The 16,435-nt window shown below is 41.4% G+C and overlaps 1 long non-coding RNA gene across 1 annotated transcript; it reads left to right on the forward strand.

The window, feature by feature from the left end:
* The first annotated feature begins 210 nt into the window (after nt 1-210).
* LOC149270551 (uncharacterized) lies at nt 211-3,076 on the forward strand. The gene is made up of 3 exons (XR_016271633.1): nt 211-1,742; nt 1,829-2,358; nt 2,483-3,076. It is a non-coding gene; the product is annotated as an uncharacterized LOC149270551 (long non-coding RNA).
* Nucleotides 3,077-16,435: the final 13,359 nt, after the last annotated feature.

Genomic DNA, 16,435 nt, shown 5'->3' on the forward strand with positions numbered 1-16,435 from the left:
ATATTGATTTATGATTTATTATACTTACCAAAATAATAAATGAATTTTCTTCAGTTGAAGATCAACCTATATTGGATTAAATATATATACCAAGTGTTAGCTAGAAAATTCTTAATTCGAAAAAAAAAACATTTCTTTTATATTTATATTATATTGGTATAATTTTATAGGATATCCGTGTAACAGATATAATTCTTAATTTTAAAATCGACTTTAACTAGAGTAAGATAATCTATATATATAAAAGAAAGTTGTGTAAAAGTGAAGACTGCTTATAACTTGATTTGGGCTGAACCAATTTTCATGGTTTTTGATTTGTTGGATTTGTCTCCGCAACGAGTTTAGTATAGGGTCTTAAAAATACTGAAAAAATTTGCCGAATACTTGAAAAACGCGGTTTTTTCCCCAAATGTTCAAATTTTTTTTATACCCAGTAGGCTTGGTAACAGTGACAGTTTTGACAATAGTGTAGAAGTAAATAAACAAATGTAGTCAGTCAGTCTACGGTCTCCTGAAAAAAAAAAAAAAAAAAAAAAAAAAAAATTTTCAAATCAAAAGGAAAAATATTTCAAATCAAAAATCTGCAAAAAATCAAAAGATTAAAACCTGACTGTTCAAAAAATAAATAAAAAATTAAAAATTCGAAATTAAAAAAAAAAAAAAGGTAATTATTAAAAAGTGTATTTTTGGCTTTTTATATTTTCGGACTTTTAAACTTTATAAATATTTCAAATCAAAAATCTGCAAAAATTAAAAAAAAAATCAAAAGATTAAAACCTAACAATCAAAAATAAATAAAAAATTCAAAATTCAAAATTCGAAATTAAAAAAAAACAAGTAAGAAAGCTCTAGTCGAGACTGCTCGACTAGGAGATACCCTGAACCCTCCAAGCTGATATTCTAATCATTCTGCACTTCTTTTATGCACACATACATACACATGCATCCACACGCACGCATAAGCCTGCGCTCTGCTAACTGCGCAGTAAGCAGCGACTGCGCTTGGGCTGCGCTGCGGTGTGGGCAATATTATGAGAATTTATTTGTCGAATAATTTCTTTTGTAAACATATGATCTTAATGAAACTTTCAAAGTGTAATCATATGGTAAATATGTGTGTACATTCCAAAGCACAAGTCTCTAGTACTTGAAATGCGTTTTTTACAAATTGGGGGCGAATGGGGCGTGGTATCCAAAATCTGTAAATTACAAAATCTTTGTATCGATTAACTTTATATACAACACAAATTTGAAGACTCCACGTCTAAAAATGTTCAAATTAGGCGAAAAAAACAAAATCAATTTTTCGATTATTCTCGATAAAAAAGTTATCGGACGATTTATCGAAAAAATAAAGCAAACTCGTACTGCGTATGGTACACACGAGTATGCATGCCAAATTTCAGCTCTCTAGCTCTTATAACTTCTGAGATCGACGCACTCATACGGACGGACGGACGGACGGACGGACGGACGGACGGACGGACGGACGGACGGACGGACGGACGGACGGACGGACGGACGGACAGACGGACAGGGCTATATCGACTCAGCTCGTCACGCTGATCAAGAATATATATACTTTGTGGGGTCTGCCACGCCTCCTTCTGCCCGTTACATACTTTTTCACAAAACCATTATACCCTGATTTCCCATTTTCAATGGGTTCAGGGTATAAAAAGTTAATTATTAAAAATTGTATTTTTGGACTTTTACAAAAGCTAAATATCTCGAAAGTTCAGGTATTTGTTTGTCTCAAACATAAATTTGTGTAAATTATTTATATTTATATTTCTCGATTGTTTTGTATGGTTTTGTGCGAGGGCAGTATTACTATTAATAAAAATGCCGCGTCCTAGAAGATCTAATCTTTCCCGGCGGACCCATAATGCAATTAGGCAACGGAATAGCGCGAGTCAATTATCTGACGAAGAGCGAGAAATCGCCCGAGAAAGGCTCCGCGTTAGTACCCAGGGAAGAAGGGCCTTAATTCGTGCTTCTCAAAGAGAGGCAGCCCGTGAAATGGCAATAAGAAATGGTTCAAGGATTGATTTGAATCGAGCAGCGTTTCGATATGATTGCACCATTGATTACAGCTTGAATCGTTTAGTTTGCATTGCTCCAATGGACGTTGTTTGCTAGCATTGTGGCGCATTGAAGTTTGCTGGTGAAACGCCCGGTTTGTGCTGCCTTAGTGGTAAAGTGACATTGCCATTAGCGGTCACCATAGCCATTGCGTTCCCTGCTTTATGGCGAAACACTAGAATCACGACATTTTCTAGCGAACACTCAAAAATACAATGCCTGTTTCCAAATGACATAATTTGGGGCGGAAAATATTGGAGACGGATATTTAAGGTAATTTACGTTAAAAATTTTATTTTCTATGACTGCCAAAAAAAAATTTTGAATAATGTAGTTTGTTAGATTTCTGTAAATAGTGTTTGTAAATATAACTATAACTATGGCTTTGAATTTAAAGATTCAAGGCCAGATTTGCCATCGCATTGGATCATTGCAACCTATTGAAGATGCACAGCAAAAATTCTTGCAAATATACTTCATGGGCAATATGGAAGAACAACTTGACCGGCGTCAAGAAATGAACACAGCTATGAAAAGAGCAATTCTCCATGATTTGCATGCTTAGAAATTTAAACCAACCAAAACTGTGCAATGGAACGCGTTTGGTGATAAGAAAACTGATGAGCAATGTGATTCACGCGTTGATACTCAAAGGAAAATTTAAAGATGAGGAAGTTCTTATTCCTAGGATTCCGATGAGCTCAACAGATATGCCCTTTGAATTTAAACGAATTCAATTCCCGCTTCGTCTTGCCTTCGCCATGACGATCAACAAGTCACAGGGCCAATCTTTGACTATTTGTGGCCTCAATCTAGAAAATGCGTGTTTTTCTCATGGTCAATTGTACGTGGCATGCTTACGTGTTGGCAAACGATCCGCATTATTTGTTCTTGCACCCGACCAAAAAACGAAGAATGTCGTTTACAACAAGGTGCTTGAATGAAAATCCGATTAATAAATTTATCAGTGTATCCCAGCCTGAACAACATAGCTTTCAACAATTTTTTACCTAGAAATAATATAGAGGGCAATGCAACGTTTGCCGGGCCAGCTAGTTTATTATATATATTTCAATAACTTATTTGATATATTGTATTTGTATAGGCTATCATTTAATCAGATATGATATTGATATATATTTTTGATATTAAATAATGCATATACCTAAAGATTGCTTCAAGATTTCTTGAGTTCTTTTGTAGTGTTTCAGATATGAATCTTTTGATTTGAAAGAAATTATTATATATTTCTAAAGGCTATCAGTGTATGAGATGTTATGTAGATATTTATTTTATATTGCAAAAATATACATATGCTAAATATTTCTTCAAGATCTCTGGAGATATCTTTTGGTATATCAGCCATAATTCTTAATTAAAAAGGCTACCTTTACTAGAGCAAAACACCTAAATTGATATATATTTGTATAGGGTATCATGGTATCCCATATTATGCACATACATATATATTTGATATTAAAAATGACACGTATGCTAAATATTTCTTCAAGCTCTCTTCAGATGTCTTCATATAACCCGTAGGCCATGTCAAAACGCATTGCACAAGTCATGTACTCTTCTTAGCATCGAGGGTATTTCCCACAGTCTTCGCTCTCATTAAATGCTGCACTTAGACCATGGTCAGTGGCCTTAGCCACAAGTCGGTGACAAAGGCATTTGAAGCGACTTTTATCGCCGCTGTATATTATGCAAATTATTAATTTTTCATGGAATTTTCAGGTCAATTACAATTTTCCCTGCCACACTTTGTTCGACCCGAACTTTTTATGGGTCCACGGCTATTTTCACCTACGTTGAGCTGGTCTGGCCGGGTCTGGCCTGGACTGGACTGGACCCTAGCGCATATATATTTTAATGGCTTAAGTGAGCGGCTTTAATTGCCTGAAAATGTGCGCGTAATTATGATATATAAGTGTAACAGGGAGTCGGGTATTGTGGGTGCAGGTTATATTCATAATTTTCGGTATTTTCTATGTGTGTGTGTCTGTTTTTCATTATTACTATTGAAGCTCTTGCGAGGCGTTTAATGAGCGCAGTCCAATTCAGATATCTTGTGGACTCCTGGCTGCTGGTCTCCTGCATTAATTTTGTGGTTAACTGCAAAAATTCCGGGAAACAAAATGTGTAGAATGCAATTAAACAAAATAGCGTGAGATACGCGCCCGATATGCGGCTCGGAGGCAGAACATTGTCGTCGCTCCCATGGCTGAAACTGAAACCTAATTTCCAAGTTTAGAATTCTGCGAAATAACCGTTGCAAGCGAGAGAGACAGAGAGAGAGAGAGAGAGAGAGAGAGAGAGAGGAAGGGAGCGAGAGAGAGAGGTGCACGGTGTATATGCCAACATCTTCGGCTCCATCTCCTGCGGCTGCCCACGAGCCAGAGTTTTACGTTTTTGAATACTCAATTAAATTTTTGTGCCCACTGCTTGATTGTTGTTGTCGTTGATTGTGGTAGTTGTTGTTGTTGCTGTTGTCGTTGCTCTTGCTGCTGTTTCGCACTATTTTCAATTGAATTAAATGCAGCAGCAGCGGCAGTTGCAGTTGCAGTTGCAGTTTGCTGCTTGCATTTTCATGCGAACAATTTCAAGGAATCGCGCATATCAAGCGCGTCGACGTCGCCGTCGCCGTCACTGTCGTCCTCATCGTTGTTGTAGTTGTTGTTGTTGTCGTCTGCGTTGCCGGCACGCTCCGTTTGGGCGCACAATTAATTTGCGCCCCAAAACGAACGCGCGTATCTGTGAGATACATTAGCGAAAGTGTAGGCCGCCGCAAATACAATTCAATTTGGCATACCCTACAAAGAGCATCCATTGCCTAGCTTGTCCAGACAACTTGATCAGCTCTCTCTCTCTGTCTCTCTCTTTCTCTCTCTCTGTCTCTCTCGCTCTCTCTCTCTCGCTTTTCTTCAACAGCTCATTTAACTGAATTCAATCGAGTGCTGTCAACTGCGCCTTTTGTATGTAGTGTGTTTGGACTTCGGTTAGTTTGGCCTTGTTGCATTTTAATTCATGGGGCCGCACTGTGTGCGACAGAGACGCCAGCGAAATGCAAAATTTGTCTGAAGATTTTAATCGTCGGCATGCGCGCTCAAAACGGCTCCAACAACAACAGCAGCAGCAACAACAACAGCAAAAGCAGTTGAGTAACAGAGCAAAGGAACTGCAGGGGCAGCATCGGCCAATGTTTCTGAGATCCGTGCCGGGCTATTCCCATTGAGTTGGACCAGGCGAACGTTTTCTAGGTTGGCCGCTTTGGCAGCGGGCGCTGGCATAGGGCGGGGCATGGCTGGCTGGGCTGGCTGGGCTGGGCAGAGCAGAGCATGTAATGCTTGCTCGTTTCTCTAGTGCCATGGTTGTTGTTGTAATTGCAATTGTTGTTGTTGTTGCTGTTGCAGTTGTAGCTACAAGACAATTCACTTTTGTGCGAAATTAAGTGGCATCTGCAGCATGGCATTCCACTTGACTCCACCAGAGGCAGCTCCCTCTGGGCAACAGCGTCTCACTGTGTGTGTATCTGTGTGTGTGCGTGTGTGTGTGTGTGTGTGTGTGTGTATGTGTGTGTGTGTGCATTTCTCGCTCTTGTGGGCAATAACTAATTACATTCGCAATTATTTCATGTTTTGGCCAATTTAGTGGGACAAATTTATCTGCGCGGTGTCATCTACTTAGAATTGATGGCTTGCCATATGAAGCTAGTAGACTGTTATTGTTGTTGTTGCTGCTGCTGTTGCTGCTGCTGTTGCTGCTGCTGTTGCCATTAGGCGCTTCGGCCTACATGAATGACATTGATTGTTCTTTGCCAAATAGAAAAATCGTATCTATCTGTCTGCCAGTTGTTGTTGTCGCTTCTAATGCAAAACTGTGTAAAATGCAATTATTAAGCAAATTAGCAAACATTTAGATATTCCGGCTAGATTGCCAGCCACCCACCGAGGGCGCCAGCGATAGCTCAATGGCTCATTCATGAATGGCTCCTACTCCTCCACCTCCACCTCCACCTCCCCTCCCAGCCAGGCACCCGCCCCCAGCAGTTTGTTTCATTAAATTATATGGCTTCCGTAAGATAAACACTGATTGCTTTCAATGGATAAATGGCCGAGATTACGGGCATTATCACATACCTATTCAATAATTTAACGTAGAGATAGATTCGGAAAACTTTACTTTACAAAAGGTTCTTATTATTACAAAACTAAGAACTGTTTTGATTATAATAAATATCGAGATATATATATTTTTACAATAATAGTAAGAGTATTCATTTAATTAAGAGAGAAAAGATCTCTTACACTGAACTAATATTTCATATGCTCAAAGGTAATTTATAAGAAACTTTATCATAACTATTTCCATTCATCATTCATTTGCTTAATCAATCCAACAATCTACAATATAATATTCATGCATACAAAGTGTTTCTCCAGTTATTTTGTCGTACCCTCAATGGTATGTGTGAGTGTGCGAGTATGTTTTTAAGTAACTGTCTGTGTTCATTTATTGCTTTACACTTCCAATTATAACTCAAAATCCGCGCCGACTTGAAACAATAAAACTCACAAATATACACACACAGACTGGGAGATTTATGCCCACGCACACACACACATTCACTCACATGCAGAGAATTCACCTTAATTCAAGTAGAAACGATTTAACTCCCCCGCCTTCATTATGAAATTGCTGTTCTTGTTATATTTTATTTTATACGAACTTAATTTCGCTCAACTCGACCACATGCGCATATTTTACAGCATGCACACACACACACACACAGTCACACCGACAACACTCTCTCACACACACACACACACACACTTACGAATACAAAGCCACTCATACAAACGACTGGCAACCCTTTTAAAAAGTAACGGTAAACGCAACCATTTATTACATTTACCCACATGGGAGACCCAGAGCGAAGGTCTGAGCTGAAGCGAGCGTGCAAGAGAGATGGAGACAGTGGCGACAGGGAGCGCGCACACAAGTGCGAGCGAGAGCGCGCAGGACAGGCCAAAAGGATATGACGTTTTGCTTTTCACTTGGCAAGTGAGTGGAAATTTGTTTCATTATAATTATTTTCCACAATTGGACATATTAGTATGGTTGCGTCGACGTCAACGTTGGCTGCGACTTCGACGGCAACGGCAACGGCAACGGCAACGGCGACGACGACAGCGACGTCCATGGCGACAGCGCAGTCGCCGTAACAGCTCAATGCTGCGCGACGCCATTTTTGCAATTTAACTGTGCAAATAAACGCAGCCAAGTGAAAGAAATGTTTGCAGCCAGACACAGGACTGCGACAGAGAGCCCAGCCCGTACGTGGAGAGCGCTGGAGAAAGTGCGTATCGCTGTCCTTGTCGCTCGCACGGCGACACGCACCTAAGCGCATGCCCAACATAACGGCGCCGTGGTGAGTTTCAATCCACTGCCCCCGCAGTCGCTGCAGCTCGCTTTTGGGGTAGTTTCGCATTGCTTTCGGCCAGCATTTACTTGCTCCTTATGTACTCGGGCCAGGTATATAGCGGCTGGCTGGTATATAGCGTGCTGGGAATGACAAAACATAAAGTTATAATAATTTTTCTTTCCGCTTAATTGTGCCCCTGCGCAGCAGACAGATAGCCAGTGTCAGGACATCTGTGTGCCATCTCGCTCGCCCTCTCTCTCTCTCGCCCTTTCGCTGTCTCACTCTCTCTTTCTCTCACTCTCGCTGGCTGGCTGTGACCTGGCTATTGGCACTTTTAATTTGATGCTTTTATGTACCACGTTCAGATGCGCCTCGCTTCTGCTCCCCGCCATTGTATTAGCCTCAGCTTTTGCTCTGCCAGTTGACGTTTATGTATAGCTATAGCCGCTATATAATCTGAGACTGGGTCTGGCTGAGAGCAGCTGGAGCAGGAGCTGTGTCCATGTGCGTGGCGTAGAGCGTAGGAAATACAGCAATTAGAGCCATATTAACCGTAATTAAATTTAATTGTTTAATTAAGCGCGAAAAGTGAGGAAGGCATTTTGTGATTTTGCAATGGCGTCAGGCGATGCCCACTCCACACTTTACTTATATATATATATATATATCTTATTATATATATATATATGTATATATGTATTACATACAATAGCTATGTCTACCAGTGGCAGACGTGGGTGGCTCTGTGCGTGCGTCGAGCTTTGCGTGTTTCAGCCGTCGACTGTCTCTGGCTCCGGCTCTGCTGGCTGGTGTTGATGTAACAAATAGCCATGTGATTTGATGCGACGGCTGTGATAGCCAGCCAATTAAGCATTCAAACGTTAATTTCATCAGCTGGCATTAGTTGGGTGGTTGGGGCAGCTGCGATACTGCTGGTTCCAAGCCGCTGATTATTCTTCTTCACATAATGCACTGCACAAACTGTTCAACATTGTTACGAGTGCTTGCTAAGCAGAGCTTACAAATTTAAGTAATTACAAAACTAACATTAGTCAACACAGAAAAAAAGTTTGCGTTTTTTAGAAGGATTTGGAATAATTTGTCATTCAGCTTAGATTATTTAGAAGCATTTAGAGTTTTTAATATTTAAGCAGTGAGAAGTTTAGTTTTATTAAATATGGCAAGTATTTAAATACAGGGTAGAAAAAAAATGCATTACTTTGTTATTATTATATTTAAGAAATACATAAATACATATCAATTATTTTGCATTTATATATTTTTTGTATTTTATAAATTATTTTTATTTCAATATTAAATATTATAAATTATTTTAAAAAAATAATAAATATGAAATATTCTTAAATTATATTATTATTATATTTATTTTATTATTTTTATTATATTTATTTTATTATTCTTATTTTTTAATTTATTCCAATTTTGTTGAATTTTTATTGCAAAAAATGAGAAAAACTAAAACTGAAAACTAAAAAAATGAACTAAAAAAAATTTATCTTTGAAAATCTACTACAGCTCTCCAGCTTAGACTCAAGATTGATGGTATTTAAAAAAAAATAAATATATATATATATCTATATATAGAAACTGATTACACAAATAGATAGGCATGTAAGGGTTGCATCTGCTTCATAAAGTCATGTCCCTCATATGCATATTAAGATGTCCCATCAGCTGAAGGGATCTGGGGCACCCACATGCAGATCGATTAATAATAGCATTAAACCGGCTATCATGGCGGTCATATCTGTGCATCAGTCATGTGAACAGTTTCTGGAATTCTAGACTAACTTGCAATAATGTCGTGTGAAATTAGCATCAATCAAATGCAGGTGCAGACGACAACAAACGCTGAGCGACAAACTGGCAGGCAAATCTCAAAGTAGCCTGACGGCAAGCAGATGTCAAGTGGCCCGCATGAGGACGAAACGAGAGAGAGAGAGAGAGAGCGGGACTGGAGGGAGCGAGAGCGACGGTCCGAAATGTCAACCACATCGTTGACATCTTAATAATGATGAATTAATGGGCAAACAAGTCAAATGACAACAACAATGAATACAAAAACGGGCATTTAATAATTTTTCTATTAGAGGAAAAATCCCATTGCGGTATGGGAAAAACCAAACCAAACCAAAAATATGCTCAAGAATCTATTTGGGCATTGATTGAGAGCAGCAGCATCAATTACAAGCACCCAGCCAGAGACTCGAATCGACTCTCGAGTCTTCAGTTTGCGGCCGGGCCACAGCCAATGTCGACAGCGATATCGAAGCAGCCGATGGCTGCCAACAAATTCAGAAATATCACTTAATTTTTCACATGTAGCTGTTGCAGTTGCTCTGCCAGAGCCAGAGGCAGAGGCAGAGGCAGTGGCAGAGGCTGTGGCAGCCAAAGGCAAGCGTTCTTCCATGGCTGCATAAATCATGCGATGCGAACATGTCAAAGGTGCAGCAAGGATTTGAATGCCCCGGTGCCAGCTCGGCCAACTCGGCCAGCCATCCAGCCAGTCAGGCAGTCAGCTAGTCAGGCAGTCAGCCGGAGCGAGAGATGAAAATATGAAGCCATTGTTGGAGCCGCATTTCCATATAAAATCGAAGCCAATAGCATGGCCATGGCCAAAGGGGGCGGCACGGCAAGGCATGGCCTGGCTCGGTCTGGTTCGCTTCGATGTGGTTTTATTATGCATGCGGCTAATGTAGTCATCGCTGCGACCGGACATATGCAAACTGGCCGAGCGAAGCAAATAAGAAACCCATCAGAATTTCTCACTCCGGCCAGGCGCTACGACAAATAAATATTTTAACTCACAATAACAAAGGGCAAGCGTACAGCAATGGGACAACATGGGATGCAGATGCCCTGCCAAAAAGCTAAAACCCCATTCAGCTCCAGCCCCGAGGGCTGCCAGAGAAAATAAGTGCAAGGGTTTTCATTTGAGAAATGAGATATGCTCGAGCTTATTAAGGATATAGCTTAGAAGGACTTTATTACAGGTTAATCAATATAATATATTTTTATATCATTTTTATTACCTGAGCTTCCACTTGTTGAAAAGGAGGGGGAAGGTAAAGCAAGTAGATCATATCTTATTCCAATGAAATTTGAAGGAGCTCAGCTACGTCTAGATCAGAAGGATGAGGAGCTTAAGTAGATCACATCTTTTTTACTGTAGTATGTAATTGTTTAAGCAGCCCTCGTTACCCGCTCTCTCTCTCTCTCTCTCTCTCTCTCTCTCTCTCTCTCTGCACCCTGTCTCTCGCTCTCTCATAGAGCAGCTCAGTGCAGATGTCAGTGCACTGCAGTACAGCCGCCAAATCTGGCCATCATTTGTTTAAATATGCGCCTGCAATTCACAATAACAGCAACAACAATAACAGCAACAACAACAGTAACAACAAGAGCAAGAAGAGGCAACTGCGAGGCAGCAACGACAACATTCGAAGTTGCACGTTTAACAATTCAATTTATTTGCAACATCAAAATTTAACGAACATGAAATTGCGAGAATTTTAAGATTTTCAGCAGAAACAAACGAGCGACACGATCCTGTTGACTGTCTGAATGTCTCCCACTCCGTCTCCGTCTCCGTCTCCGTCTTCGACTCCATCTCTGTCGCAGTTTCAGTTCAGTTTTCTACGGCCCCACGCCCCACCCGCACGCTCCATCGGCTCCGCTCCGGCTCTCCTCCCCCCCGACCCCCCCCCCCCCCCCCCCTGTACGATCATTGAGCTGTGTGTTTGCTTTTGGTTTTGTTTGTCGCGCGCTTTTGTTCTTTTGTGCCTTTGTGTCGTGGGGTTTGTTTAGCTGGTTTATTTGGCCGGCCCGATCTCTGGGGCTCTATGGCTCCATGGCAAAGCGCTCGGGCCCAGGTACTGGCTGCGGGTGCAAAGAGTCAACAATTTAGCATTCAAAGAAATATTTTAAATTAAAATTTCTGAAATTTTCGTCAATAAGCCAGCCAACGGGAAGACAATGCAACAAACATTCGGTTCGGCCAAAAAGCACCACGGTCCATGGACTCGCCAGCCTCTTTAGGCCTTTAAATACTTGCACATATTTGTAGCTGTTGTGGCTGGGCGGCTGATTTATTGGCCACAGCACTCACCACATACAGTGGGCACTCGAAAGGCGGCCCCTAATTGGCCCGGACAATCCGCATTGATGCTCGTATGAGAGCTTAAATATGTATGCAAATTTTTTATTGAATTTTGCCTTAAAACTGTGAAGAGGCAGTATCAAATCACAATTATGCAGATCTATATAGTCCTGCCATGAGTTGACCAAGTCGATCCCACGCTCGACTAGGTCGATTAACGCCTTGCGGCCATAGAGTTTTATTGGTCCTGCTCCTGGCTGCTGCTGCTCATCAGATTCAATATTTGCGTTTCTCATCATGATTTCTTCTATTCATTTTTTGTGTTGTTTGGCTAATAGGCTAATCACACATCAAAAAGCGAGGCACAAAACAACAAACACACACACGCACACAAACACTCAGACACACGCATAGAGAGTGAGGCAAGGATCAGGAGGAATGAAATCAACCCCTAAGTGATGCCCATGTGAAAGTCAACAAGGCTAAGCGGCTTAGCGCTTGTAACTATGACAGGCAGCAGGCGCTGCGGCAGGAGTAGGTCCTGGCTGCAGGACCAGCAGCAGCAGCAGCAACAGCAGCAGCAGGAGCAGCAATCGGACTAGGACTTTGCCCAGGATTACAGTAACTTTCTGTAATTGCTTGTTGCTATAAGCGGCGTTGCCTGCAGCGATTTTTGGATTATTTGTGTGTGCGGCACGCGGCAAATATAAATTAACAAAGTTCGTGAGAGAACGTTAGAGGTAGCTATGGCAAGGAGGGCACGGGGATGGGGATGCGGTAACAGCGGAATTCTCAGCTCAATTGCACATCTGAGTTGGCTGAAAATTGTCAGCGCATTGATTTGCATATTTGCATGTTCTGTTGAATGTCGCCTTCGTGGCCATTCAGTCCTGTCTTTGGGCCAAGTCCGCGATCCTCGTCGGCTTGCAAATTGAAATGTCAAGCCTTCCGCTGAGCGCTTTATGACAAGCAGCTCAGCAACGTCTTCGACTTTGGCAGCAGAAGCCCGTTGAGTGACTGATATATCTGCATAAAGCCGTCGATGTTGATGTCCATCTCGTTGCCGTTGCCGTTGCCGTTGCCGTCGTTGTCGTTGTCGTTGTCGTCGTTGTCGTTGTCGAACGTTGACATCAACGCATCCCATCGAAACGCATCGCACACTAAATTAACATTTCGCAGGCGCTTGTCGGGCAGGCAAATGTTATTGCAAATGCAAATTAGCTTCACTTGAAACCAGTTGCCAGTCAACAAGGATATGGAACCGGACTGCATTCAAATCCACAATTTTAATAAGACTCAACGCGTGCCAGGACGCCAAATAGCCATCCAGCAGCTCCATCCACATAGCTGGATCCTTTTTCACTGCCTGCGCTTAATTTACATAATAAAATGTTCACTGTTTTTTTATGAGTCATTCACACACACACACACACGCACGCACACACCCGCACAGCATGAAAAATTGCAAATTAATGTAAATCACAGCGGCAAAAATTGTTCATGGCTCTATCGCCATTTTTATGAGCCCCACTGCAAAATTGACACTTCAAGCCTCTAAGCGTCTGCACAATAATAATAAAAAACATCAGAAAATAAGCTAAACATGTTACAGCTCTGAGTGCCCATTTAGAAGATACCCTGTAGTTGCTGTAAATATTTGTAAACAGTTTTTTTGTAGTTGCTTTGTTCGAAAAAAGTGTTCTCAAACGTTTTCAGTCCCTCTATATATATTTATATATGTATATGAATTTGCATTTCCTTACATATACAATATATATTAAGAAATACCTTTTCGTATCTCTCTTTCCTTTCCATTTCGTTATACCCTGTAATATCAGTTATGCAGTGAGAGTATCGTTTGATGGAGCAGGGGCCAGCGGGTGCCTGGGATGCTTTCAATATGTTTCGAACATTTTTGCATCATGTCGTAAGTTGAGCCGATAAACAAAACCGACAACTCGCATCCTCAGAAAGGACAAAGCGGCCACAAGACGCAGGCAAAACTTTGTCCTTACACATGCGCCATTTTGTTTGCTTGCGGTTGCCTCTGTCACTGTTGTTGTTGTTGCTGTTGCTGTTGCCTTGGCTCTATTGCCTGTTATGTAAACGGAAAATGACAAACGAATTAGTTATTGACAACAACAGGAAACAAAAAAAGTTTGCGTTCGTGCAAAATTTCCGCTGACAATTGCAAAAAACAACAAAAACAGAAAACAGAAAATCGAAGTCCATTTGACGTTGTAATGTTGGTTCGATGTTAACATGTGCTAATGATGCCCCATGTCAAGGTGTGTGGGTGTCTATTTATGCGAGTGTGTGTCTGTCAGTTGTTGTCACAGTTATGTGAAAATGCTGACACTTTCGTCAATAGCAACAAATTATTGCTTATGAGATGATTGAAATTAGCGCACTGCCAATAAGTGAAGAACTATTAACGGCTTCAAGGAGATATTCGAGACGTTGCACCTGGGCGATGCGGCAGATGCAACTTGACAGAACTTTTATAAGCTGTAAATCAATATTGCACACTGAATTCTTGGCATAGACCCATTCGATATAGTTTTGCTGTGAGGATTTGAAATGAGATCGCATGGTTTATGTCAGTTAGATTAAGATATTAAAGATTTGTGTATTAAAAGTCATGCTGTAAAAGAAAGTTCGAGTTGAATAGAATAGAAAAATATAGATCGTCAAATGGATATGGCTATAGCTACCAGTCTGTTTATAGTGATAAGAAAGAGGAGAATATATGACATACAGAGACTGTTACTCTTGACAAAAAAAAAAATAATAATAATAATAATAATAATAATAATAATAATAAAAATAAAAATATTATAAAAATTTTATTTAGTCAGTAAATTTGCTCAAACTAAAAATTGCATTGCATATATTTGCCAATTGTATTTCATTTCAATACAAATAATTACAAAGGTAATTTTAGCTGTGATTTTAGCTTGATTCCCTCGGCTTTGTTCAGGAATCAAATTTGAGCAATCAGCGCTAGCGCCGCTTGTGGCACCCAATCCAATTCAGAGTCACGTGGCAGCAGTCAGTCAGAGGCTTGGAAAGCGTTTGGGAACGTCGGCTGGTTGTGCGCTTATGATCATTCATCAAGCTAAATGTCAATGGGACACGTTTTTTCACGTGCCTTTTGACAGGCGTTCGGCCAGAACTTAAGCCGCTTAGGGCAGGTCCTTCGGGTCAGTTTGTCGATATGGCAAAAGCCTTTAATTGTATTTAGGCGCGATTGACATTTATAGCTGATTGTTAGCCGCGTCGAATTGATTGATGGCCAATTGCAGTGATTGAAGGACTAAGAGAATCATTTCCCGTTTGCTGACACTAAATCCTTGCTTCAGGACTATTTCTTATCAATCTCATTTAATAATGGATGTAAAAATACTTAAACATATATTCTTTTAATTTTAAACATATATGCCACTAGCATATCGCTTACTTCCCTTGATGAGACTAATCCTCGAGCAGGACTAAAACACGATGCGCCCACAAAGGACACCGACTATTAATCCGCAGGAAATACAGGACATCAAAGGCGCCTGCTGCTGCCCGCATGGCCTGCCCAGCTCCTAATTAAATATTGACAAATCAATTTGAGTTAAACGATTTGTGCGCAGCTGGCAACACGAGGACGAGGCGACGGCGACGGCGACGGCGACAGCGACGGAGATGAGGTTGGCAAACAAAGCTGCGATTCGTTAGCGACTTGATTTCATTTTAATCGATTTCAATTCCATTCCAGTCTTGGCCATTTGCAGAGCCATTTTTTCTCGCATGGCAGCCGCATGCTGGAACGACTGCGCAGCCAATGAAAAACCTTTTCACATGCAAATTTTTCGGCAAGCAAACATCACGTAGAGCCATCATCAATAAGGCGCCAGCTGGGGCGTGGAGGGTGGGAAAGCGAACTTTGATTGCCATACGATTGGCATGTGATTTTTATAGCATGCTCGTCGAGCGACTGCTTTGCATTTCGTTTTGCATTTGAATTTGATTTGATAAATTTTATGCTGATTGGAAAACGCTGCTAAATGTGTCCCCAGGTGAGGCTCGGGCCGGGGGCATTTAATTTGATTTCCCGCTCCGCCATTATTTTCCAAGGTGGCCCATTATTGACTAGTAATGTGAGCGGGGAATGCGTACAGCAATGCCAAGCACTCGGGAGCGCATCAACGGCAAACAATGCTGCTGCCTGATGAATGCATTCGACGCATGCAGCCCCATCAAATTGGCGTCCCAGGCTCCGACATAGCGCAGGCTCTGTGGCGTCCCACAAATTGCCGTGCGCCTGATGCGCTGATGTCTTCATAACACACATAGCTGGCCAACTGGCCAACTCGACAACTGGCTAACTGGCTAACTGGCTGGGATGCTGTTTACCAGTCCATATACAGAGCTCAATTCGATTGCGTTTTCGTTAAATGTAAAATTTATACGCCCCACGTCAATTGTGACAGTTCACTCACTCACATTGCAGCCAGCAACGACAGGCGATTCATTGAATGGCCAGGCGGACTGAGAGCCCAAACTGGCCAGCGCATTTGTGAATATTGCACATACAGTGAAGGCCAGCTAAGCGGGATATCTACACGAAATCCTCAATATACGCTGTATTGCTCTATCTAGTATAGGTATAAATAGTAACGTCTTTAGTTGCTCTTTCTACTCACTGCATCGCTTAGGCAGTACTCACTGTAGCATTGCCACACAATGCATGCATTATGACCATTCTAGTTCTTATCCTCGCCCTTGTTTTCTGCCCGAGTCTAGTCTCTCGTCTGTCC

This window comes from Drosophila arizonae, chromosome 2 (assembly GCF_054131065.1).
Source record: "Drosophila arizonae isolate 15081-1271.41 chromosome 2, UAZ_ARI_1.0, whole genome shotgun sequence".
NCBI lineage: Eukaryota > Metazoa > Arthropoda > Insecta > Diptera > Drosophilidae > Drosophila > Drosophila arizonae.